Source organism: Bos grunniens, chromosome 15 (genome assembly GCF_055505025.1).
Source record: "Bos grunniens cultivar Pamir isolate PY7600 chromosome 15, Bosgru_T2T1.0, whole genome shotgun sequence".
Classification (NCBI taxonomy): domain Eukaryota; kingdom Metazoa; phylum Chordata; class Mammalia; order Artiodactyla; family Bovidae; genus Bos; species Bos grunniens.
Window position 1 is genome coordinate 38,249,579 of NC_141179.1, and position 25,971 is coordinate 38,275,549.

The 25,971-nt window shown below is 39.6% G+C and overlaps 1 long non-coding RNA gene across 3 annotated transcripts in view; it reads right to left on the reverse strand.

Moving 5' to 3' along the window:
• LOC147357687 (uncharacterized) overlaps nt 1–24,540 on the reverse strand; it is a 45,608-nt gene extending 21,068 nt beyond the window's left edge. Inside the window, exons 1-4 of one of the 3 annotated variants that reach the window (XR_015141527.1) lie at nt 14,232–24,540; nt 13,285–13,384; nt 12,680–12,807; nt 12,050–12,135 (exon numbers count right to left, since the gene is read on the reverse strand). This is a non-coding gene — a long non-coding RNA (uncharacterized LOC147357687). Of the gene's footprint in view, nt 1–12,049; nt 12,136–12,350; nt 12,808–13,284; nt 13,449–14,231 lie in introns of those variants that run through there. The other 2 variants (XR_015141525.1, XR_015141526.1) reach the window with 2 other exon arrangements.
• Between the last annotated feature and the right edge of the window lie 1,431 nt (nt 24,541–25,971).

The window sequence follows — 25,971 nt, forward strand, 5'->3', positions numbered from 1 at the left end:
TGATAGCAAAATCAGGAAAAGACACTAAAACAACAACAGCAAAAACCTACAGACCAATATTCTTTATGAACATTCATGCAAAAATCCTCAGTAAAATTTCAGGAAACTGAATTCAGCATATTAAAAGGATTACACACAATAACAAAATGGATTTATTACCAGAATTCAATAATAGTTCAACATACAAAAACTGATCAGTGTAATACACCACATTAACAGAGCAAAGGGTAGAAACTCCTCATGATCTTCAACTAATGTAGAAAAGGCATTACATGAAATTCAATGTACTTTCATGATGAAAACAGTAAATTAGAAATAGACAGAAAATAGCTCAACATAATAAAAGCCATAATGAAAAACTGACAGCAAACATACCTGTAGGATCAGGGCATCACTTTGGCTGTTCTCTCTATCTCTGTACATCTCCTGCTGGACCAGTCTTTGACTCACCTAGTTACCTGACCTTCCCGTCTTAATCATAGAGTCCAATTAGAAATGCCTACAGAGGTTAAAGAGTCTGCCTCCAATGCGGGAGACCCGGGTTCGATCCCTTGGTCGGGAAGATCCCCTAGAGAAGGAAATGGTAACCCACTCCAGTATTCTTGCCTGGAGAATCCCATGGACAGAGAAGCCTGGTAGGCTACAGTCCATGGGGTCGCAAAGAGTCAGACACAACTGAGTGACTTCACTATCACTACTATACACTTGCCCATGGCCCAGCTAAATGACTATTCTAATAGCTCAGTTGGTAAAGAATCCGCCTGCAATGCAGGAGACCCTGGTTCGATTCCTGGGTTGGGAAGATCCCCTGGAGAAGGGAAAAGCTACCCACTCCAGCATTCTGGCCTGGAGAATTCCACCAACTGTACAGTCCATGGGGTTGCAAAGAGTCGGACACTACTGAGCGACTTTCACAACAACAACAATCTTCAGATCAGAACTATCTCCACTATGATAGTATACCAAAGGGGTATGCCCCTCTGCTGCTTTCCCTGGTAACCCTGACATCAATTCCCCCTATAACTGAAAACCTCCCTCTTCCCTAGGGAGCAAAGACTACTGCCACATCCTGCCTGCCTTCTGGGCACATACAGTGGGGTGTCACTCCAGGACTTGCTTCAGATGTGTAAGATTACCCCTATCCATTAAACCATAGATGTCTCTGTCACTGACTTCAGGCTCTTTCTTCAGTCTTGAGGCTGGGCAAGTATAAAGCTTGCAGGCCCTTGGGGTAGAGCCCAATAATACTCAATGATGAAAGACTGAAAGCTTTTTTTTCCTCTAAGTCAAGAACTAGGCAAGGATGCCTGCTTTCACCACATTTATTCAACAATGTACTAGAAATTCTAATCAGCGCAATTAGGCAAGAAAAAGAAAAGACATTCAAATTGGAAATGAGAAAGTAAAATTATGTCTGTTCATAGATGATATGATTACATATATAGAACACTCTAAAGATTAAAAGAAAAACTGTTGGAGCTAGTAAATAAGTTCAACAGAGTAGTAGGCTATAAAGTCTGCACACAAAAACTAGTTGCATTTCTATACACTAATAATCTGAAAAGGTAATTGCAATTTAAAAAGTTCCATCTATAAGAGAATCAATAAGAATAAAATATTTACAAATTAACTAAGGAGGTGAAAGACTTGTACAACAGAAATACAAAACACTGCTGAAAGAAACTGTAAAAGTTATAAAGAAATAGAAACACATTCCATGTTCATGTATTAGAAGACTTAATATTGTTAAGATGTCAAGGCCAGCCAACTGTTACCAAGGCTGTTGCCCCAGAATCATACCCTTGACCTTCCCTCAAATGGAAACCAGTTGCTCTTATCTAAGCTGCAAAGAGAAAAATAAAACCAGTAGGAACAAACTAGACCCAAGATGGTGGAAGATGTGACCTCCAGTAGGCCCGAGCCTTATTATACACTTATTGTAATACATTAGCATGCTAAATGACACACCCACCAGTGTCCAGACAGTTGACAATTGCCATGACAAAAACCTGAAACCCAATACAAGGGCTGAAGGAAGTGTTATATTCTGGGTCCAAACCACACCCCTGTTCATGGACAATACTCTTCCCACTCTTTCTGAATCCCTCCTTTTTACCTTGACCCTCCTATGACTATGGAGCATCAAGGTATATATATATGGTGTTTCCACTGGAACAGGGCTGAGAACTTGATTCCCACTTTTTAATTCTTTGACCACTGAATAAACTTGTGCTGTTACAATCTCAACATTAGTTTTGTTATTAACTGTGGGAATCTTAGGAGAAAAAGAACCTCCCCACCTGAAGCAAGGGGTCTTAGTCCATGCTTAGCGACCAATTCAGTAACATAACCAATCTACAGATTCAATGCAATCTCTACCAAAATTCTAAGTATGTTTTTTGCAGAGATAAAAAATCCATTCTAAAATTCACATGGCACCTCAAAGGACCCTGAATGGCCAAAACATTCTTGGAAAAGAAGAACAAAACTGGAGGATTCACATTTCCTGATTTGAAAATTCACCACAAAGCTACAGTAATTAAAACAAAAAAAGTGATATCATTATAAAGACAGACATATAGACCAACTGAAAAGAAAACTCAGAAATAATCCCTCACACTTATGATCAGATATTTGCTGACAAAGGTACAAAGATAGTCAATGGGTAAAGGGCTGTCTTTTTATCAATGGCATTGGGGGAACTGAAAATCCACATGTAAAAGAATGAAGCTGGACGCTTACCTGACACCATATACAAACATTTATTTTAAAAAATCAAAGATCAAATTTTAAGACCTAAAACTATAGCTCAGCTGGTAAAGAATCCACCTTCAATGCAGGAGACCCTGATTCAATTCCTGGGCCAGGAAGATCCCCTGGAGAAAGGATAGGCTACCCACTCCACTATTCTTAGGCTTCCCTGGTAGCTCAGACAGTTAAGAATTTGCCTGTAATATGGGAGACCTGGGTTTGATCCCTGGGTTGGGAAGATCTCTTGGAGGAGGGCATGGCAATCCACTCCAGTATTCTTGCCTGGAGAATCCCCATGGACAGAGGGGCCTGGTGGGCTACAGTCCACATGGTCGTAAAGAGTCGAACATGGCTAAGCAACTAAGCACACAACAAACTATAAAACTCTTAGAAGAAAACATAGGGCAAAATCTTCATGGCAATGATTTCTGGGATATGACATCAAAACCCCAAAAAACAAAGGAAAAAATAGACAAGTTGGACTGGATGAAAGTTTTTTTTAATTTTGCGCATCAAAAGACAATACTAACAAAGTACATCATGAGAAACTCTGGACTGGAAGAAACACAAGTTGGAATCAAGATTGCCGGGAGAAATATCAATAACCTCAGATATGCAGATGACACCACCCTTATGGCAGAAAGTGAAGAGGAACTAAAAAGCCTCTTGATGAAAGTGAAAGTGGAGAGTGAAAAAGTTGGCTTAAAGCTCAACATTCAGAAAACCAAGATCATGGCATCCGGTCCCATCACTTCATGGGAAATAGATAGGGAAACAGTGGAAACAGTGTCAGACTTTATTTTTTTGGGCTCCGAAATCACTGCAGATGGTGACTGCAGCTATGAAATTAAAAGACGCTTACTCCTTGGAAGGAAAGTTATAACCAACCTAGATAGCATATTGAAAAGCAGAGACATTACTTTGCCAACAAAGGTGCGTCTGGTCAAGGCTATGGTTTTTCCTGTGGTCATGTATGGATGCGAGAGTTGGACTGTGAAGAAGGCTGAGCGACGAAGAACTGATGCTTTTGAACTGTGGTGTTGGAGAAGACTCTTGAGAGTCCCTTGAACTGCAAGGAGATCCAACCAGTCCATTCTGAAGGAGATCAGCCCTGGGATTTCTTTGGAAGGAATGATGCTAAAGCTGAAACTCCAGTACTTTGGCCACCTCATGCGAAGAGTTGACTCACTGGAAAAGACTCTGATGCTGGGAGGGATTGGGGGCAGGAGGAGAAGGGGACGACAGAGGATGAGATGGCTGGATGACATCACTGACTCGATGGATGTTAGCCTGAGTATTGGTGATGGACAGGGAGGCCTGGCGTGCTGCAATTCATGGGGTCGCAAAGAGTCGGACACAACTGAGCAACTGCACTGAACTGAACAAAGTAAAAAGGCAACCCACCAAATGGGAGAGTATTTGCAAATCATATATCTGATAAATGATTAACATCCAGAATATAAAAAGATTACCTAAAACCGAACAACACAAAAATAACCTGATTTAAAAATGTACAAGGGCCTTGAATAAACATTTCTTCAAAGATACACAAGTGGCCAATAAGCACGTGAAAAGATGTTCAACATCGCTAATTGTAGGGAAAGGCAAATCAAAAGCACAGTAAGATATCACATCACATTAGGATAGCTACTATATAAAATTTTTTAAAAAAATAACAGTGTTGGTGAGCACTGTTTGGAGAAACTGGAAATCTTATGCACTATTGGCAGGAACATAAAATGATACAACCACTGGAAAACAGTAAGGTGTTTCTTCAAAAATTAAAATAGAATTACTATATGATCCAGCAATTCTACTACTGTGTATATTTCCAAATTGAAGACAATATCTTATAGAAATTTTTGTACACCTATGTTCATTATTCACAGTAGCTAAAATATGTAAATAAGCCAAGTGTTCAATGGATGAACGAGTGAGCAAAATGTGGTACAAACATACAATGGAATATTATTCAGCCTTTAAAAAGGAAGGAAATTCTGATACATGCTATAGCAAAGATAAAGCTGAACCTTGAGGACATTACGTCAAGTGAAATAAGCCAGTCCCTCCAAATCAAATATGATTTCCTTTATATGCAATTCTTAGAATAGTCAAAAACAGAGACAGAAAGTAGAACAGTGGTTGCCAGAGTCTGGTAAGAATGCAGTTACAGTTTAATGGGCACAGAGTTTCAATTTTACAAGATGAAAAGAGTAATGTTTGTGCAAAGTTATGAATATATTTGGGTTTCCCTGATGGCTCACTCAGTAAAGAATCTGCCTACAATGCAGGAGACATGGTTTCAATCACTGGGTCAGGAAGTTCCCCTAAAGAAGGGATGGCTATCCACCTCAGTATTCTTGCCTGGAGAATTCCATAGACAGGGGAACCTGGCAGGCTACAGTCCATGAGGTCACAAAGAGTAAGACATGACTGAGTGGCTAACACTTTCATTTTTAAAAGAACAAATATATTTAATACCACTGAACTATATACTTAAAAACATAAGATGGTACATTTAAATGTAATATGGTTAAGATGATGAATTTTGTTACGTGTACTTTATCACACTAAAATACTGAAACAAAATAACAGAAACGCTTTGTTATCACCATCTCATACAATCCCCAATCAAGAGTAAATCCTGAGCACATTTGCATTTTCTGTTTGATCTCTGTTTAGTTGAGAAAGCAAACTACTGGGACATTGACTTGCCTAATTTTATTTGGCGAACAAAATCAATTTCCAGATAGAGATGTCCTGGAAGCCAGGAATAGGGTGAGGCAAATGAGGCACTTGCCTCCATTGCAAAACTAAAAGGGGTGCCAAAAATCTCAGGACCCAAGGCAAATATTTTAATATAATATATATAAAGATAAAAACTGATGTGAAAAAATCCATGATAAAACATCTAAATTTTGAGTAAAGATGAGATTTGACAGGGCAAAGAATAGGGTGAGGTGAGCAAGGCAGGTTCATGTAAGTGCCAGGTCCCATCATGCCTTCATTTAAAATGCTGATACTTTGTTCATCACAGATTTTTACAATAATTTTTGTTTTTTAAAATACTTCATTAACCAATGTATACGTTGCTTTCTCAGTTTTTGTCACTGTGTTAAATTTGGCACTACAGGAGAATGTCTCACTTGCTCAACCTGACCCAGGTCTACTTACCAGCTTTTGCAAGTACCACTTCTTCATCCAAGTTCAAACAGTTCATGTGATCCAGATCCATTTGTTTTTGGAGGTGTTTGTCAGTTTTGATTCAGTACACCTGGCTCGCCTTGTGACTCCAGCTCTTCAGTGGGTTCAAAAAATTATGATTTGGGAGGGTTGGGAGGGAGGCTCAAGAAGGTGGTGACGTGTGTGTGTGTGTGTGTGTGTATATGTGTGTGTATATATATATATATATATATATATATATATCTGATTCATGTGTTGTACAGCAGAAGCTAACACAACACTGTAAAGCAATTATACTCTAATTAAAAAATAAATTTTAAAAATTATGATTTAGAAATTAACCAGCTTTTTCTCATCGTTGGAGTGACACTCTGGTTGCTTTCTAGATCCTAAACAGGAATAGAACTTTCTTTTAAATTACCATTTTAACCATTTTTAATTGTACAGTTCAGTGGCATGTAGTTTATTCACAATGTTAAGTAACCATCACCACTATCCATTTCCAAAATTTGTCATCCAAAATGGAAACTCTGTGTCCATTAGATAATAACTCCCCTTTCCTTCCTCTCTCCAGCTCTTGATAACCTCTATTATACTTTCTGTGTCTATAAATTTGCCTATTCTGGATACATACAGCATATTGATAGAATCATACAATATTTGTCATTTTGTGTATGACACTTCATTTAGCACAATGTCCTCAAAATCTGTCAACATTGTAGCTTGTGACAGAATTTCACTCTTTTTAAAAAACTGAATCTATTCCACTGTGTGCACATACACATTTCATTTATCTGTTCATCTGTTGATGGACACTTGGGTTGTTTCCACTTTTTGGCTTTTGTGAATAATGCTGCTATGAACACTAGTGAACAAAATATCTGCTTAAACCCCTGCTTTCAATTATTAGGCGTATGCAACAAGAAGTATCATTTTTTTAATGTAAAATTGTTTGGTTTTAAATGTCATATAAACATATTACTAAAATTCAGAAAGGAGAAAAATGTTTTACACAATTACTGTATTTTTTCCCTGAGTTTAATCCCATTTGTTTTTGTCTCCTTTAACAATAATATACTATTTTGGGTTCCCTGGGGAAGCTGAGTTGGATATTTGCATGCAGAAAGTGTACAAGGGTGTACTTCTAGATCTACAGCTGTCAGGGAGTGTAAAAAGGGTTTTGGGCAGAGAGGAAAGTTGAAATGACAAGGAAGGCTTCCACTTTTCCCTGACCTCCTGAAAGCTGGGTCAGGACTTCAGATTTGTACCTCCTCTAGACAAACAGCCTGGGTCTTTCTACCTTCCTGGACTAGTGCAGTTTTGATGGCATATGACCCATGCAATCACACAGGCCCCCCACATTCAGAAGAGCCCCATGTCTCAGTTTAATTATCAGTTGTCACAGTCATTTGTCACTTTCTCAATTTTTAAAATTTTTAAAAATTATTTTTAATTTTTTATGTTACCTTCTTAATTTTTAAACAAGGTTCATTTAAAGTGTTTTCATTAAACACTTGTTTCATTAAACAAGGTTTTAAACATGTTCATTTTCATTGGGACTTGCAAATTATATAGCTAGTTCTGTCCTCAACCATACATTGAATGAGAATTATTCCCAGGGAAGGATTCAGATCTTGAACACAGCAACCCTCTTTGTGTGAGAGCCATTCTTTTCTAAGACTCATCTGGGAGTTATCAGCCACATATACACAGTGACCTGGAGCAATGCAAGCTTCAGTCCTGATGGCAAGATTTAGATGGCAAATTCCCTAGACGGGAATAGATCTAAAAAAGAGTGGATATATATATATGTGTGTGTGTGTGTGTGTGTATATATATATATATATGTATGTATAACTGGTTCACTGTGCTGTACAGCAGAAGCTAACACAACGTTGTAAATCATCTATACTCTAATAAAAAATAATTAAAAAATAAAGAAATCTCTGATTTTGATCATCAACTTCGGTTGGGGCAATGGGAGAGGGGGTTACCACCCCACCAAGCAATTCTCCAACACTAGCTGGATGTCCTACAATTCAACTCAATTCTGGTATTATCTACCTGGAGACAGCATCAGATCCTAGGTTAAGTGTTCAGTCTCACAAGACGGTGCTCTTCCACACACAATTCAGACACCAACTACAAGTCCAGGTTGTCACCTGGCTTCTTACGGATCCAAGGTCCCCATGACCTTCTTCCTAGAGTCTGATTGATAGAGTGGCTCACAAAACTTAGAAAAACATTTTATTAACTAGAATTAAGGTCATTTCCAGCAAATTTGGAAAACTCAGCAGTGGCCATGGGACTGGAAAAGGTCAGTTTTCATTCCAGTCCCTAAGAAAGGCAATGCCAAAGAATGCTCAAACTACTGCACGATTGCACTCATCTCACAAGCTAGCAACACAAAAGGCAATGGCACCCCACTCCAGTACTCTTGCCTGGAAATTCCCATGGACGGAGGAGCCTGGTAGGCTGCAGTCCATGGGGTCACGAAGAGTTGGACACGACTGAGTGACTTCACTTTCACTTTTCACTTTCACGCATTGGAGAAGGAAATGGCAACCCACTCCAGTGTTCTTGCCTGGAGAATCCCAGGGACGGAGGAGCCTGGTAGGCTTCTGTCTCTGGGGTAGCACAGAGTTGGACATGACTGAGCGACTTCACTTTCACTTTTCACTTTCACGCATTGGAGAAGGAAATGGCAACCCACTCCAGTGTTCTTGCCTGGAGAATCCCAGGGACGGAGGAGCCTGGTAGGCTTCTGTCTCTGGGGTAGCACAGAGTTGGACACGACTGAAGCAACTTAGCAGCAGCAGCAGCAGCAGCACACGCTAGCAAAATAATGCTCAAGATTCTCAAAGCCAGGCTTCAGCAATACATGAACTGTGAACTTCCAGATGTTCAAGCTAGATTTAGAAAAGGCAGAGAAACCAGAGATCAAGTTGCCAACATCTGCTGGATCATCAAAAAAGCAAGAGAGTTCCAGAAAAACATCTACTTCTGCTTTATTGACTATGCCAAAGCCTTTGACTGTGTGGATCACAAGAAACTGTGGAAAATTCTGAAAGAGATGGGAATACCAGACCACCTGCCTCTTGAGAAACCTGTATGCAGGTCAGGAAGCAACAGTTAGAACTAGACATGGAACAACAGACTGGTTTCAAATAGGAAAAGGAGTACGTCAAGGCTGTATTTTGTCACCCTGCTTATTTAACTTATATGCAGAGTACATCATGAGAAACGCTGGGCTGGATGAAGTGCAAGCTGGAATCAAGATTGCCGGGAGAAATATCAATAACCTCAGATATGCAGATGATACCACCCTTATGGCAGAAAGTGAAGAGGAACTCAAAAGCCTCTTGATGAAAGTGAAAGAGGAGAGTGAAAAAGTGGGCTTAAAGCTCCACATTCAGAAAACTAAGGTCATGGCATCCAGTCCCATCATTTCATGGCAAATAGATGGAGAAACAGTGGAAACAGTGGCTGACTTCATTTTGGGGGGCTCCAAAATCACTGAAGATGGTGATTGCAGCCACGGAATAAAAAGACGCTTACTCCTCGGAAGAAAAGTTATGACCAACCTAAACAGCATATTAAAGGCAAAGACATTACTTTGCCAACAAAGGTCCGTCTAGTCAAGGCTATGGCTTTTCCAGTAGTCATGTATGGATGTGAAAATTGGACTGTAAAGATAGCCGAGCACTGAAGAATTGATGCTTTTGTACTATGGTGTTGGATAAGACTCTTGAGAGTCCCTTGAACTGCAAGGAGATCCAACCAGTCCATCCTAAAGGAGATCCATCCTGGGTGTTCACTGGAAGGACTGATGTTGAAACTGAAACTCCAATACTTTGGCCACCTGATGCGAAGAGCTGACTCATTTGAAAAGACCTTGATTCAGGGAAAGATTGAGGGCAGGAGGAGAAGGGGATGACGGAGGATGAGATGGTTGGATGGCATCACCAACTCAATGGACATGAGTTTGGATAAATTCCTGGAGTTGGTGATGGACAGGGAGGCCTGGCGTGCTGCAGTCCACGGAGTCGCAAAGAGTCAGACATGATGAGCGACTGAACTAAACTGTACTGACTGAAGGATATACTTCGAAACAGCCAGAAGAAAGAGATGCATGGGGCAAGGTATGTGGGAAAGGGCATGAAGTTTCCACGATTCTCCAGTCATGCTACTCTCCCTGTATCCCTATATATTTGACAACATGGAAGCTCTCTGAACCCCATCTTTTTTGGATTTTTATGGAGGGCTTGTTACACAGGCATGATTGATTAAATCATTGGCCATTGGTGATTAAATTCAAATTTAGCCCCACTTTCCTGCCAGAAGGTCAGGGAGTGGGACTGAAAGTTCCAACCTCTAATCCTGTGGCTGGCTCCTGGCAACCAGCTGGCATCTTTGGGAGCACACCAAAGTTACATTAATATAACAAAAGACATCTTTATCATTCTCTTTGCTTAGGAAATTCCTAGGGTTTTACTACTTCTGTGCTGAAAAAAGGACAAAGGCCAAATGCCAAATATATATTTCTCATTATAAATCACAATTATCATGCTGCTAAAATGCCTTTTCTTCAAAGTGTTCATTTCTCCTGGGAAAATATTTACTGAAAAACTGTATTTAGGAACTTAGGTTTAAATACAGCTTTTGGATTGATCCATGTGCAAGCAAGACACTGTTTTTTTAAGCCTGGCCTTTCCTCTATCTTGGCAGGATTTGAAGATCTCTAATTAACTAAACTGTTTCAAATTGTACAGAGATCATAATTTTTCTGTAGAGAGCCAAAAGCTTTCTATGAAAGGACCTACTGTGAAAGAAAATAGAAAGAAAATGAAGTGGTTGCCAGCTTGAGGTATATAGGATATTATCAGAGAGAACGATGACACCTGTATTTGGGGAGCTGACAAATTCAGGAAGCAAGGTACCCAAATGCAAATTTTACTTAGTGATCTGGCAATAATGCAATGTGATGGTTAATCTTCTATGTCAATTTGACTGGGCCAAGGAATGCTCAGATAGTTGATAACACCTTATTTCTAAGTGTATCCTTAAAGACTTTAAAGAATGAATTTTGTTTTATCCACTTTCCTTTCCCTTTCTACTTGGAACACAATGTCCCATATAAGACCAATAACTTGAGAAATATATCAGTAAAACTTGCTGTGAACATCATAGAGATAATAAGTCCTTGGTTATAAACTGGTTCTATGACACAGACAGCAATTTCTGATCCCAACACTTACCACATTTCTTGTTATTCAGGCTTATAGAACTGTTTCTTTACATCATAAAACTTAACTGCTTGTAATGATATATCTATTTGTGATTATTTGATTGATGTACTCATCCCCCCTGCAACAGACTAAATCCCAGGAGAGTGAGGACCATGACTGGTTTTGCTCACCATTACATCTCCAGCATCTAATCTAGGAGGTGCTCAATAATTCTGTGATGAATGACTGGAGAAATATGTGTCAAGTCCAGAGCATGTGTCTGGTTCTATTGGTGCTGTCTTGTGTGATCTTGAACAGAGAATTACATTTCCACTTAGTCTCAGATACCATGCTTGGAAGAGGGTCTTCAACAAGATGGTCACTAAGTGTTTATCCATCCACTTAAGACTTGTAATCTCTTTAAATACAAGGAATGAAACAGAAGATGTCAAGATTAGAAGATGGTCCAGTAGAGTGCTGGAGGAAAGGCAGTGGCTGAGGGTGATTGGCTGAGCATCCCCAAGAAACAGTATGAATGATTCCTGGATGAAGTGTAACCTCTCTACGGCTTTTGAGAAGGCAAAGAAGTTTCTCACTGAAAATCTCTTTTTTTCTTTCTGTATCCCTTTCTTAAATTTCCACACCTACCACCATCAACATGACCATGCTAAAAACTCCAACAAATCAGAATCATCATGCCTTCCATTCTGTCCTGCCTCTAAGAAAATGTTGGAAAAAACATATTCACATTAAAAGTACAGTTTTAAGAACTTTGTAACACTTTATCCTTCTGCCATCAGGGTTTGCATTTTCCAATTCAACTTGTTTTAGAGAATGTTTAACTTATAAATTAATTGGCAAAGATTTCAGGCAAAGGAGGGGGGTACCTTTTTTAGTGGTAAAGGAGAGTTTCATGAAGCTTCTTAAATCTCACCCAGGGGCTCCAGTGCTCTGCCAGTCACCTTGGTGTTGGCTCCCAGGAACGCATGAAAAATCAAATGAACAAACCAACTTCCTATGTATCACTTTGTAATCAGATCATTTGGGTACCCTACATCTCAGGGTCAGAAATAAGGTAAGGCTTGTAAGGCATTCACCTTATGAGCAAAATTTAAGTGGGCATCAAAAAGCTCAGTAATTAAGGTATTTTAATGTAACACTTGAAAATCAAAATTAATGCAAAATTCCATGATGAACAAAATATCAAATTTTTAATGACCCAACATCAGTATTGTTGATTTTTCTTCTTTTGCCTCAGGTTCTAGGCACTTCCTTGACTCTCACTCCCTTCCATTCTGATGAAACAGTAACTGAGTGCACTAATGAAATTGTGCCTTTTTCATCATTGTGTGCTGGGGGAGGGAGGTTGTTGGGAGGGCACCCAGGGCCCAGGCCAGGGGAGCAGGCATTCAAGAATTGGCAGGAAATCCTCAGAATGAATCCTGGAGGGAGACTCCCAAGGCCCAAGAGGGAGAGAGGCTTTTGCTGGAACACAGCAGTCCGATTGAAACCTTTACCTGTCTGCACACAAAAATGCCAGAGCCACGTGCAGGGTTTTCACATTCTGCCCAGCATACTGAAGACAGGATCTCTGCCATGAAACAATGAAATCCTCCATTTCCTGTTCTACCAGAACCTCTCGAACCTGAAAAAATCCAGAAACACAATATTGGTTGTTTTCTATCACTCTAGGAGCAAATGTTGGAAGGGCAGACAAAAAGAGTGATTTCTCGTTGCTGAGTGCTGAAGGAACACAATAAATGATGAAAATGATGACAAGGAAAGATCTGTGTTCTGAGAGACTCTCAGTGAGTCCTGAAGACCTCCCACACACACTGTCCCTAAGGGGCAGTGGGGGTGGGGATGAAGCCTCTCATCAGTGCTGTTAGTGAGTCAGGCTGCCCTCAAGGCTTCAGTTCTCCTCTTCTTAGTTAGGCAGGGGGGAAATGCCAAACAGAATTGCTTCTTACTTTACGGGAGAATATTTTTAGAATGGAAATTAATCCTTTTTGAAAATAAATGATAGAAGGGGGCCACTCCTGAATCAAGTACCATACTGGGTAACATCTGCAGCCAGCCAGACACCAGCAGGATGATGTTGGGGAAGGCTGACAGGGCTGACCTCAGATATCCAGTAGGTGTTATCATTCCACTCCTGGTGCCTCTGAATCACTGTGCTGTGCCGGCAATGCCAATATCCATCCTGGGCCACCTCCACTGACCTTTGGTTAGACATTGAGGACTAAGTTTAGCAATGACTTCTCATACTATTTTTTTTCTATTTTCCTAGAAGACCAGAAAGTGATAAGAAAGGTAGCCTCAGTGAATCACATAAATATCTCACAATCATCACAACTGTTAAAGCGTCACAAACAAAAATGCCTCATACCATAAGGAGGAAAAATCAGACAAGGAGGTAAAATAATATGATTGTTTTCTTTTTACATTGATGGTTCAATTCTTTAACGGAGAGTCTAAAGATTATCCCGCTGAGCTAAAGACCACAGTGCTGATAATCGCCGTCCCACTCTTCCAGGCTGAAATAAGCAGACCTGGTTCCTAAAAGGATACCCACAGAAACCGCTGACCGCTAGGGACGCAAGATGCGCCCGGCCCTGTGAGGGAGGCGGTGCTGTTGTGTTCCAGGCTCAAGCGTCAACACTCCTGAAAAGGCCTCCAGGATCAGTGCCCAGGGCTTCCCTCATAGCTCAGTCGGTAAAGAATCTGCCTGCAATGCAGGAGACCCAGGTTCAATTCCTGGGTCGGGAAGATCCCCTGGAGAAGGAAATGGCAATCCACTCCAGAATTCTTGCCTGGAAAATCCCATGGGCAGAAGAGCCTGGCGGGCTACAGTCCATGGGATTGCAAGAGTCGGACACGACTTTGCGACTAAACCACCACCACCACCACCATCAGTGCCCAACCAGCTGTGGCTTGCCTAGAACTGCACCCAGACCCAGAGAACCACACGCCCTCTGCACAGCAGACTCTGAGCTCGGAAACGTGGGGAGAAACTGGGCCGGAGGGCCCTAGGCTCAGCCAGCCAATGTCATGTAGGTGGAGCGGGACCTCCAGTTCTGCGGGCCAACGGGATACTGCAGGACTTCACAGCTTCAGGCCAGGGCCAGGTGGGAACCTCACAGACTGAGGCTTTCGCGGAGGTCCTTGGCAGCACTCTTTCTGCTATTCTTTGCGCTGGGGGTTCGCCAGCATGGCTAGTCGGCGCTACCATTTATCAGCAACATCTACTTGCTGGCCGTCTGGCCGAGCTCCCCTATGTCTACGCGAAAAAGCAGAGCCAGGTGTATCATGAGGTACAGCCTGACCAGCCTCGGGCAGAGAAGGCCAGGGCCTTCCTCCTGGGTAGGCTGACGCTTGTGGGCGCGAGCTGTCGGGACTCCTCTACGTGTGCCAGTGGCATGGAGAGAGACCCGCTTCCTGGGTCGGGGTGGGGGGCGAGGTCCTTAACTCCGCGAGGCAGCTGTGAGAAGCCCAGCCAGCCGCGAGCCTGACCCACCTAATGCCTGCGGAATCACGCCTGCGCGGGGATTTTCTTTGCAGCTGACGGCGCCAAGCTGCTGCTCCCGCGCCTGCGCAGTGAGGTCCCAGGCCCGCCAGTTGCCCCGTCGGGCTTGACGGGAGCTTTCCTCCGGGCGCCGACTCAACGCCAGGCTTCTCGAGTATAATGAGCGGCATTCCCTGTGAAGGTTACCTTCCGCCAACAATTTCTGGAGAAACCAGGCGTCCTAGAAAGAACTGAGTTAACAGTTAATAAGATGTCTTTGGCTGTCTGCATTTGAGAACGGCTGGTCTAGGCGTCTGCTGTGAGGAGGAGAGAGCGCAGGTGAAGGCCTCGGGAAATGACTGTGAAAGAGCGAATGAATTAATGAGTGAAGATCAGTGAGGGAGTACCACTGCTATCCTGTCTGCCAGGAGACCGGAGAGTCCCCGCAGCAAACTCGGAGCCTTCGCGGGCGGGAGGGCCAACCTCCCTTGCAGTGCAGACGTCAGGGGGCAGGTCCTCCGGTCCTTCCCATTAAACTGAGGAGGAAACAGCTGTACAGACCTGCTGAGTGACTTGCGGGCCGCCACACAGCTGCGAACAAGCAGGGGAAAGGCCAGAATGCTAGCTTGCCTTTGGAAAAGTGTCCAGACCTCGAGAAAGCAGAAGTTTCCAGAACATTCCCTGATGCAGCTCACTTGTTTTCTTTTGAATCCATTCTGTTAAAAGAAACTACCAGCTAGACTGTACCAGGTGCTGGGGATGAAGAAGTGAAGAAAGCAGTCACAGGCCGATTTTAGGTGCAGTCTAGTGAGAGAAGAAGAAAAATTAATCTGACGATCGACCACAAATTTTATGTGTTTTGAAGGAAAAGTACCGCAGAGCTATTTGGCAATTGTGGTGTTTTAGGTTTGGGCTTGAATCCGTATTTAAACAGGTTTTTACAAGAATTATTCTAGGTTTCTGCAGTTCAATAATGGTTTATATCGCAACAGGGAAGCTGGACTTAAATATATATAATTCTTATATTTTGTTTTCCATCCTCCAGTTCTCGAGTGTATTTCCATGGTTTTGATTTTTCATATTTGATCTCTGGTGTGTTGGTATGAAGCATCATCAGTATTACAGAGAAATCAGAAGTTGTGAAAGCACAGGAACAGAGGCTGAGTCCTTGTTTCATCAGACAAAACTTGACCTTTACTTGTCTGAATCTTAATTTTTCCTGATATGCATAATGGTGGTAATAGTAACTGAACACAGTTAAGTGCTACTCAAATGTTCTTGGTTGTTAATTACAGAGCAATTTATTAGGACTACAAAGTACACAGTGTTTTACAACCAGTTATGTGAAATGGTGTTATGCAGAATAGGAAATTGTTTTTCATACATAGATATTTGAACTGAAAGGAATTCTGTATTTACTATGGGAAAGTGGGTATTTTAAGTCTCATAATAGATTACAAATTATAAATGTGTTGGAAACTGTCTTCTGGCATAGGCAGATCTGGTACAATGGATAAGAATTTGATATAAGTAACCAGTTTTATGGAATACCAGACCACCTGACCTGCCTCTTGAGAAATCTGTATGCAGGTCAGGAAGCAACAGTTAGAACTGGACATGGAACAACAGACTGGTTCCAAATAGGAAAAGGAATGCGCTAAGGCTGTATATTGTCACCCTGCTTATTTAACTTACATGCAGAGTACATCATGAGAAGCACTGGGCTGGAAGAAACACAAGCTGGAATCAATATTGCCCGGAGAAATATCAATAACCTCAGATATGCAAATGACACCACCCTTATGGCAGAAAGTGAAGAGGAACTAAAAAGCCTCTTGATGAAAGTGAAAGAGGAGAGTGAATAAGTTGGCTTAAACCTCAACATTCAGAAAATGAAGATCATGTCATCCGGTCCCATCACTTCATGGGAAATAAATGGGGAAACAGTGGAAACAGTGTCAGACTTTATTTTTTGGGCTCCAAAATCACTGCAGATGGTGCCTGCCGCCATGAAATTAAAAGACGCTTACTCCTTGGTAGGAAGGTTATAACCAACCTAGATAGCATATTGAAAAGCAGAGACATTACTTTGCCAACAAAGGTCCATCTAGTCAAGGCTATGGTTTTTCCTGTGGTCATGTATGGATGTGAGAGTTGGACTGTGAAGAAGGCTGAGCGCCCAAGAATTGATGCTTTTGAACTGTGGTGTTGGAGAAGACTCTTGAGAGTCCCTTGGACTGCAAGGAGATCCAACCAGTCCATTCTGAAGGAGATCAGCCCTGGGATTTCTTTGGAAGGAATGATGCTAAAGCTGAAACTCCAGTACTTTGGCCACCTCATGCAAAGAGTTGACTCATTGGAAAAGACTCTGATGCTGGGAGGGATTGGGGGCAGGAGGAGAAGGGGACGACAGAGGATGAGATGACTGGATGGCATCACTGACTTGATGGACGTGAGTCTGAGTGGACTCCGGGAGTTGGTGATGGACAGGGAGGCCTGGCGTGCTGTGATTCATGGGGTTGCAAAGAGTCGCACACGACTGAGCAACTGAACTGAACTGAACCAGTTTTATTGCTGGTACAACTGTGTGGGGAAACCATAGCACTTTACAAAGAGGGCCCTTTTACTCTAGATAGAATAGGATTAAACTGAATTATGTGCAAGAGGAACAGAGCAAAAGGAGAAAGGAGTAAAAACTAAAAGCGTTGTATGAATTGAAGACATTGTTTGCCTAAATCTGCCTTAGGTAGCTTTCAACTGAAGTCTTAACATGTTAACCCTTTAAGCTACTTGCTCTTTCTCTTAGTTGTGAAACAGCCCATTGTCTTAGATATTTTTCAACTTTGACAAAGTCTTAAAGTTGGTATGAATTGTCAAAATACTGTAACTTTTTAGGAAGTGGGAGGAGACTTATCTCCTGTACTTACTGGAAGGTTGTAGAAAATTGTTTGAATAGCTTATTTATAAATAGAATCTTATTTTTCCACTATCTTACCTTATGATTTGGAGACATGTGCTCAAAAAAAAAAAAAAAGCTGAATTTTAAAAATGCTTATGAGAAATGACAGTCACAGTCACTTCAAGTGACACCTAAATTTATGAAGTCTGTGAATTCAATTTTCTCTTATATGTCTTGAAACGATGGCAACCAGTACTCAAGTTTTATGCATTCATTTTAAAAGCAATCTTAAATAGAAATGTACCACATTGAGGAGACTCACTCTGAATGTATGGTGACTTTAATCTTTTAATTCTAAATCTTCCTACTCTGCCATCTTCTCAGATTCCCTGCCCCCTTTGATCATAATCTAATAATTAACCTCTTACCATAGCTTACAAGGCCCTCTAAATCTTACCCAGTGATTCTCACCCTTATTTATAAAAACTAAGTTATTTTTTTTTTGAGATACTGATGGTTACACACCATTTCTGAAGGTTTAATATTGACCTCATTTCTTTCCACTTTATCTTCTACTCTTGTCTCTGATTTTACTCCCTATTTCTTAAGCATGCTTTACAGTTGTGTGTGGTTAATATTTAACAATTGGTAGTTCTGTGATTTGGGAGGTGAGGGGAGAAAGGTCTGATTTGTTGCACTTAAAAAATTCCACTGTGTAAATCCTCCCAACATGTCTACTTTCAAGCTACCAATGAGATATCACTGAACACAAAGTTGGGAAGAGATGCAAACCATGACTTGCATGAGCTGGTTTGAGCAGGCTCTAATATCATCTAATATCTAATTCATCTTTCATCTAATATCTAATATCATCTAATATCATCCCACTGATATTAGGTTGGTACAAAAGTAATTGTGGTTTTATATTGTTGAACTCTGCAATTTGATACTGGAGTACATTCTTAAATGTGGTTATGTTATTCATCATTTTAATGTTCATTTCTCACTTTATGTTTTTTTTGCTAATGACTTATTGCTGTTTATACTTATTTTAGACTAGGGAAATGATTTTAGACAAAAAACAATTTCAAGCAATTTTCTTATTTGAGTTCAAAATGGGTTGGTTGTAAACCAGCAGAGAAAACTCACAACATCAACAATGCATTTGGTTCAGGAACTGCTCATGAATGTACAGAGCAGTGGTTGTTCAAGAAATTTTGCCAAAGAGATGAGAGCCTTGAAGATGAGAAGTGCAGTGGACGGCCATCAGAAGTTGACAACAACCAAGTGAGAGAATCATCAAAGCTGATCTTCTTACAACTACATGAGAAGTTGCCGAAGACTTCATCATTGACCATTCTATGGTCATTTGGCATTTGAAGCAAATTGGAAAGGTGAAAAAGTTTGATAAGTGGGTACCTTATGAGCTGACCGAAAAAAAAAATCATTATTTTAAAGTGTCGTCTTTTCTTTTACTGTACAACAACAAACCATTTCTTGATCGGATTGTGATGTTCGATGCAAAGAGGATTTTATATGACAACTGGCAATATAAAGCCGAACTTGCACCAGAAACAGATCGTGGTCCCTGTTTGCTGTGCTGGTCTGATCCACAACAGCTTTCTGAATCCCAGGGAAACCTCTACATCTAAGAAGTATGCTCAGAAAATTGATGAAATGCACTTCATCTGCAGCCAGCGTTGGTCAACACACAGGGCCCAATTCTTCAACAGGACAATGCCCAACCACACATTATACAACCAACACTTCAAAAGTTGAACGAATTGGGCTACAAATTTTGCCTCATATGCTATAGTCACCTGACCTGTCACCAACTAACTACCACTTCTTCAGGCATTCGATGACTTTTTGCAGGGAAAATGTTTGCACAAGCAGCGGGAGGTTGAAAATGCTTTCTAAGAGTTCATTGAATCCCGAAGCATGGATTTTTATGCTACAGGAATAAACAAATTTATTTCTCTTAAGCAAAACAATGTGTTGGTTGTAATGGTTCGTATTTTGATTAATATAGACGGGTTTGAGCCTAGTTTTAATGATTTAAAATTCATGGTCCAAAGCTGAGATTACTTTTTTACCAACCTGATGTTATGGCTGTATCCCTGGTCTCTATGCCTCAAAACCCTTTAATGTTCTCCCACTGCTTTTCAATTTTCAGATCTCAAAGTTTATTTCTTAAAGTAGCTTTTTCCCTAGTTCCTGCCAAGGCTAAATGTTTGTTACATATACCTGTGCTGCACTGTACACTCTATTACTCATGTTTAATGTTAATGTTTGATATCAAACTTCTATATTCATTCACCAATGAGGGTAGGAACTGTGTATTTTCTATTCGTCACTGCCACTATCTTAGTTGCACCCTGCCATGACACAATACCATAGGTTGGGTTATTTAAACAGACATTTTTTTTTTTATATTTCTATTGTCTGTATTTTATAGACTTTCTTAAATTTCTATAGACTGGAAATTGGACATCAGGGTGCTAGCATGATCAAGTTCTTGTGAGGTCTCTCACCCTGGTTTACAGACAGTCATGTTCTCATTGTGTGCTCACATGGCACAGAAAGGGGGTAAGGGTAGTGCAGACAACTCTCTGGTGTCTTTATAAAAGACATACTTATCCCAGTATGAAGGCCCACATTCATGACCTCTTCTAAACCTAATTATTTCCCAAAGAACCCATCTATAGACACCATCACTTAGGGTTTAGGGCTTCAACATTTAAATTTGAATGAGGCTGAATTATTTCATTACTCCTGGAAATCATCTGAACTCAGCACCACCTCACAAGATTACATAGCTCCCTAACAGACAGGCCCAGCATTCTTTGGCAGCACCCCAGATGTAGTGTATGTGACAGTGCCTTCTGGTTTCTCTAGTGTTTTATGGAATTTCCTTTGCATTGATGGGTCTTGTCCTGGGCCCAACTTTCAAGACAACAAAGGACAAATAGCCTAGTGATCCTGTCCTACCTTGGCATCACCTTTTCTCCCTTTCAAATCCTAAGCTGTGGCTGTTGGGTATTTTGCCATGTCCAGAATTCTAGTTATGAGTGGTTGAGTAGGTAGCTCTCCAGCAAAGGTGGTCTTCATCAGCTATGCTTGGGAGGGATCTGGCTATCTCATCAGATCTGTTTGGCATTCAGCTGCCATCTTATAAACTCATTTCCTGTTTAATTTTGAAGCTCCTATCATTCTTTACGTGATCTTCAGGAACTTCCTATATCCAGATAGAAGGACTAATGTTCTCATTTACAGAGAAGAAATAATGGACTAGATCTGGAGCCAATGACTTGTGAACTTATGTAGGTTCTCATTATTTCTTACTTTTGTGGTTGCTTTGTTCTTATGGCAGAATGCTGTTCACTTTCAGAGATGTGGTTTGATACCACATTACAGGAAAGCTTTCTCTCTGGATTTGACTAGAACATAGTCCTTGTGCTACTCAGAGGGTACCATTTATTAAAATGGATTCCTTTTCTTTGCAATTATTTTATCACCTTTTTAAAAATTTAAGTATAGTGGACATACAATATCATATTAGTTTCAGGTATACAACATAATGATTTGACATTTACATAGGAGGGATTACTAACTGATCACCATGATGTCTACTAACCATCTGTCACCATACAAAGTTATTACAATATTACTGTATTCCCTATGCTGTGCATTACTTACCTGTGACATTTATTTTTTAACTGGAAGTTGTACCTCTTAATCCCCTTCACCTATTTTGCCCAACCCATCCCATAGCCTCCCCTTTGGCAACCACCTATTTGTTCTCTGTATCTATGAGTCTGTTTCTGTTTTGTTTTGTTTGTTCATTTGTTTTTTAGATTCTATGTATAAGTGAAATCATATAGTATTTGACTTTCTCCACCCAACTTATTTCACTTAGCATAATACCCTCTAGCTACATCCATGCTGTCACAAATGGCATGATTCCATTCTTTTTTATGGCTGAGTTTTATTCTATTGTCTATTATAACCATCTTCATTCATCTATTGATGAGCAGTTGGTTCTTTCTGTTTCTTGGCTGTTGTAAATAAATAATGAACATAAGAGTGCATGTATCTTTTCAAATTAGTGTTTTTGCTTACTTCAGATAAATATCCATAAGTGAAATTGCTGGATTGTGTATTTTTAATTATTTTATTCATTTATTTTTTTACTTTACAATATTGTATTGGTTTTGCCATACATCAACATGAATCTGCCACGGGTGTACATGTGTACTGAGGAAACCAGAATTGAAAGAGACACGTGTACCCCAATGTTCATTGCAGCACTGATTATTTTTAATTATTTTAGAAACCACCATACTGTTTTCCTTAGTGACTGCACCAATTTACATAGCTTCCACAGTATAGAAAGGTTACCTTTTCTCCACATCCTTGTTATTTGTTGTCTTTTTGTGCATGTGCATGCTAAGTCACTTCTGACAATTGTGAGGTGATAAATCATTATGGTTTGGGTTTTCATTTCCCTGTCTATTAGTTATATTGAACATCTTTTCATGTGTCTTTTGGCCATCTGTATGTCTTCTTTGGAAGAATAATTCAGGATCTCTGCCATTTATTAATTGGTTTGTTTATCTTTTTGATACTAGTCTGTGTGAGGTTTTTATGTATTTTATATATTAACCCCTCATCAGATATATATTATTTGCAACTATCTTCTCCCATTCAGTAGTTTGTCTTTTTGTTTTGTTGATAGTTTCCTTTGTGTGCAAAGGTTTCTAGTTTATTGTAGTACCATGTGTTTATTTTTGCTTCTATTTTCCTTGACTGAGGAAATGGATCCCAAAAAATATCACTAAAACTGATGTTATGGAGCTTACCTCCTATGATTTCTTTTAGGAGTCTTATGGTTTCAGATCTTACATTAAGTCTTTAATACATTTTGAGTTTATTTTGTATATAGAGTGAGAAAGTAGTCCAGTTTCATTCTTTTGCATGTGTCTGTCCAGTTGTTTGAACACTATTTATTAAAGAGATTTTCTTTTACCCCACTGTATATTCTTGGCTCCTTTGTTGTTAATTGATTACAAAAGCATGGGATTATTTCTGGACTCTCTTTTGTTCCACTGATCTAAGTGTATGTTTTTGTGCCAGTACCAGGCAGTTTTATTTACTGTAGTTTTATAGCATAGTTTGAAATCAGGGCACGTGAAACCCCCGTCTTTGTTTTTCTTTCTTAAGATTGCTTTGGCCAAAATGGGTTTTAATTGCCATTTTTCTTCCTTTCACAAACACTTACTCAGTACCTATTATACTCTATTCTGTGTTACAGGGGGAGCAAAATGGATGCAGTTTCTGTATGAATGGAACTTATAACTAAGGCACTAGATAGTAGTCAAGTATTCACACTAATAAATTCATAAACTAAACCTGAAATGATGAGCTAAGGAAAGGTATGTATGCTCTTTGAAATCAAATAAGAAAGAAATATAACCTAGACTCAGAGTGGTTGTCTGGACAGGCTCCTCTAAGGAAGCAACACTTAAATGAGATCTAGGAGATGAGTAAGAATTAACTAGGAACAGAGAAGATACAGGAACTTTGGAACAAGGAAATAGCATGTGGAAGGGCCCTGTGATAGAACATGCAGATTCTGACAAACTGAAAGAATGTCATGTAATTGGAGTTCAGATTGGGAAAGAGAGCATGGTGAGAAATGAGACTGAAACAAAAATAATCAGGTGCCACTTCATACATAGCTTTGGGGACTATGTTCGAAGTTTTGTGTAGGACTTGGTCACTGTTGGCTATGTTTAAATAGGCAAGAAACTACTTTTACAGTTTTTCAAGATCTACACATGAGCCAAGCTCTCCAGGAAGTTCCTAGAGTTCTTTTCATGGAAACAATTAATCTCATCATTGTCCTGGCAAGTCAATAGGAGAGATGAGGCCCAGATTTATAGTACTTGGCTCAGGGCCCTACAGGAGACAAAGGCAAGGCATTTGTTAGCTCTGTCAATCACATGCAGCAACTGTTACAGGAATATTCAGACACCTTTCCAAACCTTGATCCAATCCTAAAACTGGATTAAGTTATCATAGTTTGGATGGATATTAGTAATCTATTGCTGTGGAACAAATTATCTCAAAACTTAACAGCTTTGAAGAACAAAAAATTAATACCTCACATAATCTGAGGGTAGGTTATATGGGAGAGGCTCAGCTGGGTGGTTCTGGCTCAAGTTGTCTTGCTCTCAGCTAGGTCTGCAGTCATATCCAGTCTCAATGGGAGCTAAAGAATCCACTTCTAAACTCACTCATTTGGTTGTTGACAGACCTCCATTCTTCGCTGGCTATTGGTCAGAGGCCTGCATCCTTGACATACAGACTCCTCCACAGCCTACTTGAACACCCTTGATTCATGGCATCTAGCTTCCAACAAAAGAAGTGATTCAAGAGTGAGAAAAATGTAAGCACATAAGTGAAATAGTGTCCCCAAAGGAAGCAGGACTTGTATCTAGAGTATATTAAGACCTTTACAACTTAATAGTAAGAAGATGAGGTGTCAAATTAAAAATGGACAAAACATTGGAATAGGAACTTTACAAAAGAATATAAATAAATGGCCAAGATACTCAATTATCACTGTTAATTAGGGAAATAATCAAAATCTATAATGAGGCACTGTTACAGTATCGTAAGAATGGTTAAAATTATAAAGGCTGAAAATACCAATCATCATCAAGGTTGTATGGAACAAGTTAAATGACCTGAAATTTATGCTGGAAGTGTAAAATGACAGAGCCATTTGTAAACAGGCATAGTCAGTTTAGTTGTATAGACATTTACCACATAAGTTCTAGCTATTTATCTAAGAGAAATGACTTCAGCTTTTCATAGAAATATTTGTGCATGGATGTTCATGTGTCATGCATAGTAACTAAAGTTAGAAGCTATACATGTGTCTGTCCAACAATAAATCTTTGGTATACATTGAAGTTCTACTTACTTCTTTCTCCCCAATCCTTTGAAATTAATACCTAATAATCCCCCACATAATTATATATTGATATATGCAACAATAAAAAAAAATCTCCCAAACATGATGCTGACTGAAAGAAGCTAGATAAAAGAGAGTACATATCATATATCTATTGAAAAATGAATTTACATTGAAAAATGAATCACATTAGTGATTGTGTGAGGGAGTGATTTGGAAAATATTGATTTCAAAAGTGGCATAGAGAACATGCTGGGATGATGGAGATATTCTGTATTTTTCGTGGTTTATATGGCATATTCTTGATAAAACTCACTGAAATTATATAAAGTATATAATTTATATTTAAACCTTATTTAAGTTGTTTATAATGGTCAGAAAAAATTATACAAACTAAAAGATTTTAGAATGCAAGGAGTAGTTCACACACAAAAAAAGAAACAATAGTACTTGGAAATTTCATTGCCCTCTCTTAGTCTTTTCAAGATCAACTACAATCATGAATCATATTAATTTCACATCCATAGATTTATAGCTAGAGACATAGAAATATTTTTACCTCAGGGAAAAAATTTTTCTATTATTTAACAAATATTTTTAAAGAAAGAATCACAGAAAAAAATCTCAATAAGTTTCCCAAGTAAAAAAAATTATAGAAATCATTTTAGCTAACCTCAGTGCAAAACTGATGTATAATTCTTAAAGCTATTTTGAAGATAGAAATGCTCTTAACTTGCGAGACCAAGTGGAAAGCAAAACAAAAATTATAGACTATTTAAAAAATGAGATCTTTACATCACATAACATGTCTACATGATAAGATGAACTTAGAGATCAAAATCAGAGCCTTATATAGTTCTATTATTTATTAGCTTCTCTGTCCATGGAATTCTCCAGGCAAGAAAACTGGAGTGGACAGCCATTCCCTTCTCCAGGGGATCTTCCTGATCAGGAATCAAACCTGAGTCTCCCACATTACCGTTAGATTCTTTACCATCTGAGCCACCAGGGAAGCCCTTATTAACTCAACAAATATTTACTGTAGGGCTACCATGTTCTAGAAATTTTTCTATGTTTCAGGGACATAGTAGGAAAACATGTAACTTCATTCATAGAGTTCCATGCTAGTGGAAGTACATAGACCAAAAACCCACTATAAATATATAATATTTAAGATAGTGATAAGTTCTTTGGAAAAAATAATAAGGTAGATAGAGAGTGATCAGAGAAGGGATGCCTTTTTGCAAATAGTGGTAAGGGAAGCCATCTCTAAGAAGGTGATGTTTCAGAGGAGTTCTGAAGGAAGAGAAACAGTCAATCATGGAGACATTGAGGAAGTGGCATGCTAGACCTTGAGGAAGCTGGGAGTAGAGCAAGCTATGGCTTGGTTGACAGGGAAATCAGAGAAATTATATGGGGTCAG